We start from the raw sequence: 4127 nt of genomic DNA, 5'->3' as shown, positions 1-4127 counted from the left end.
TTGATGGCCCGTTTTGATAGGTTATAGGAGTTATTGATTATCCAACCTCCGGCTCCTTCGGCCTTACCATTACCTGATCCACCGGAACCATTTGATTATCCAGCAGTAGCCGACAGGTGATGATACCGACACTTAACTTTATCTTTTTGTCGTCTTTATTATTTTTACATTTCATTTTGGACTTATATAATCACAAAGGACTTTCCTTCTGAGTTTATTTTTCATTTTGTGGCCTCGAGTTGTATTCATTGCTTTACGTATTATTTACTTGAGTTGTTTTTGTTTTATTGAGCTTCACTGAACCCCCTCGTGTATGCATGCAGATGGTCTAGTCACTATGGGAATTGATAACTAGTCTTGAACACGATCGATGTGCTTTTGCACTTTGTCGTGTGTGCTTCACAACCCATTAGAACATCAGTCCCAAGGATTTAGATCCATCAAATGCAACACTAGGAGTCAGGGGAGTATTATTTTGATTATTTCTGCCACATATACTCTCATAATGTACAACATAAGTGTCAGGGGTGGGGGGAGTTTCATAGTGCACATGTCTTTTATATAAGTTTTGATTGACATACATGCTCATATAGCCAATGGTGGTTCACCTTAGTTACAATGATTGTATTTGACAACGCCCCTTGCGTATGTCCCACAAGTGCACTTGTTTGTCCAAGTAATAAAATCCCAAGATGTGAAATAACACAGAAGTAAAAGAACTAAGTGAAAGATGAATAGTGATATGTGTGACAAGATGTGAAATAGCACAGAAGTAAAAGAACAAGAAAAAGGGCACAAGTAAAGGAGAAGGTAAGGCAATCGATATAAATGGGGTACCCGGATATTGTTTCACCTAGGACAATCGTTTCACGTCCAAGAACCCTCTATTATACTTTCTAACTGATGTAATAATGAGTCGTGGAGATCCTTAAATACATGGTCCCAAATCTAAAGTCAACCATGCCTAACTCTAGACATGTCCCAGAGGAGAAATTGAATAACTTCTCAACCTCGTACTCTGATAAGTGCTTGTGCGATACAAATGTGAAGCGTTCATTCCTTATGTTGAGCATTACTTTTCTCGGGTTTTTACACTAATATGTGTGTTTTTATGTTACTTTTATGCAGGTAGGGTTGTGAGGTTGAGTATAAAGGAAATAGGCTAATATGGATCATAATGCACCAATTTTGGAGGAAATCTTGCTAAGGTTCAAACGCGAAGACATAGGTCAGGTGTGAGATGCTAGAGTGTGTGCCAACCTCCTCGTATTCGAGTGGGCACATCCATTTGGAGGGGCACAAAGGCAGTCACATTCGAGCATTCCGACTTATGCACATAGAACAAGAGCTCCACCAATGAGTACACCATTGAAGAAGCAATACTGTAGCATATATTGTATCAGTACTGCTCACTGCCGGCCGAGAAACCAGAGAAACAGAGAATCCACATGGCCGTGTGGAAATTATCCACGGCCGTGTCGAAATTCCGCACGGGTGCGTAGAGCATCCACGCCCGTGTAGTCACCCGATTCCAGCCCTATTTAAAGCGGATTTAGCCCCGATTTTGGTATTCTTTTCTCTATCTTTTCCCCAACTTGAGAGAGGGCTTTGGCTAGGGTTTCGAGGGGTATTGGCCAAGGTTTTAGAGAGGTTCTACGGCTCCGACATCGTCATTCCTTAGGAAGAAGGTTGGTAGGGGAGCCTCCCTCGAGGCGTATCCTCTACCGGACGAGGGAATCCTTGGACGACGAGTAGAGGACTTTCCACAAGACCATCAAAAAGACTATTGAGAGGGTTTATTTATGGATTCATTGCTTTTACATTCTATTTCTTTGATTATACTTAGCTCCATGGAGATCTAAACCCCTAGTGGGTACTCGGGTATTGTGAACCTAGGATGTATTTGTTTCTTTGAACCTCTTTATTATGCTTTCAATAAATTGATGTTTATTGTGAGTTCCAACCTTGAATGCTTCATTGTATGAACATTTCCCCTAGAGTGACACTAGGGTTGAGAGTTCTTGTTGGTAACCTTGTGAGTGAGTGACACACCATGAGCGTTAGACAAAGCTAGGTTGGAGAGGGTTGAGAGTGTGAGTCGAGAGGTACAGGAGCGTTCCCTTTCCCCTCCGGCGTGATAGATTCTACCTCTGTTCCTCGAGTTCTTTGCGGCCATAATAGAGTGAATGGTCTAAGGGATGAACTTCCGCTAGGGCTTAGTTGCACATGCAACGGAGTGAAGCGTTGAGGTGATCTTAGTATCTAGGGCTCAATTGTGATTGGGGACCTTCCACCTGGACCAAAGGGTTAGGTCTATAATTAGGAAGAGATTTATCACTTGGAATCCGTAGATCTCATTGCAACTCTATGCGAGTGCGAGGTGTTGAGATTGTTCGATTTCTCCTCCGATACATGTATAGAGTTAGGCATAGTTGACCTTAGATTAAGGACTATGTAAATAAGGATTTCCATGACTCACCATTGCATTGATTAGGAAGCATAATAGAAGGTTCTTGCACTTAAAACAATTGTCCTAGGTGGAGCATTATCCGGGTACCCCATCTTTATCGATTGCCTTACCCCCTTCTTTACTTTTGCTCTCTTACTTGTTGCTTTTACTGTTGAGAATTGAATCATTGTCACACTCATTATCGTTGATCTTTTGCATAGCTAAGAATCAAATTAAGTATTTTTTATTCCCTACTACCTATGGATTCGATACCCGCGCACCTGGGATTATTACTTCGACAAACCTGTGCACTTGCCGGATATACGCAAGGGGATCTTGTCATACTCGTATAGAATTGCAATGAGTTCATGGGATTCCAAGTGATAAATCCTCTAAGTAGATATAGACCTAACCCTTTAGTCCAGGTCGAAGGCCCTAGTCACAATAAAGCCCTTGGTGCTAAAATCACTTCAACGCTTCACTCCGTTGCACCCACAACTAAGCCCCAGTGGAAGGTCATGCTTTAGCCCATTCACTCTACTATGACCGCAAAGAACTTGAGGAAATGGAGGTAGAATAAATCACACCAGAGTGCAAAAGGATGCTCTGCTACCTCTCGACTCATCCTCTCAACTCTCTACAAGCTAGCTTTGTCTAACTCTCGTGCTGTGTCACTCACTAATAAGTGTCTAAATGTATGTATTTTAGTATATGTATTCCATACTTCTAGCATGTGTTTTTATAAGAATTTATGCTTGTTTTGTGCTTAATCGTATGTTATTTGCTTTGCAAGGCACAAAAATACTGCAGAGGACATGAAAATACAATTTGGGCGAAAAAGAGAAGAAAACTAGGACACTGTACTATAGCATATTCACTGTAGCAATGCTGTAGTAGTGGTACTGTAGCATCAACAATGTAGCTTCCACTGTAGCACCTGGAGATTTTTCAAGACAGAAATTGAATCATGGCATATGGCCTCAATGTTGCCCGGGATCTAGCTCGGGATGATCAATATAGCCATAAAAACTGAGAGCATTTGTGGAGTTTGCCTACCCCAAACAGTATCAATGAGGGGCTCAATGAGGTCCTCATTGAGCTGGGGATACCACCCGGGATTGAGGTCAATTTGAAGGCGATTATGGAGGTATATAAGGGGATCGTTGAGGACTTTTTTTTGAGAGAATTCTTCTTGGCCTCTTGGGCCGCCGCCACCACACATCCTTGAGGCCTTCCGGACATCTTCTGAAGATGATCCTTGTGGGAAACGAGCACACATCATCACCAAGAGGCAGAGGAGAATAGGAGAAAGAGTTGGAGTGAATTTTTAAGCCACCATTGCATCACCATTCAAGTCTTCATCAATCCAAGGAGATCAATACCGTAGAGGGAGTTTTTTTGCGTCTTTATTGTCTTTCTTTTCCTTGTATGTTGTATAAGTATCTCTTGTCATGAGGGATTAACTTATTTTGGTGTTTGGATTTGGATGAACCCTAGGGTGTATTCTTGTGTATGAACTTGGAATGTTGTTCTTCATTGAATTTGATGGTTGTTTGAGATTTAATCTTTCATTCTTTCATGCCTAGAATTACATACATGGAGAGATCCATAATTCTACTACGAGTTGTATGTGTAGATGTGACCTACTCATGTGTACTAGATCTAGGAGAGATTGAAA

The sequence above is a fragment of the Dioscorea cayenensis genome, chromosome 1 (assembly GCF_009730915.1).
Source record: "Dioscorea cayenensis subsp. rotundata cultivar TDr96_F1 chromosome 1, TDr96_F1_v2_PseudoChromosome.rev07_lg8_w22 25.fasta, whole genome shotgun sequence".
Classification (NCBI taxonomy): Eukaryota; Viridiplantae; Streptophyta; class Magnoliopsida; order Dioscoreales; family Dioscoreaceae; genus Dioscorea; species Dioscorea cayenensis.
Note: the sequence above shows the minus strand (reverse complement) of the source record.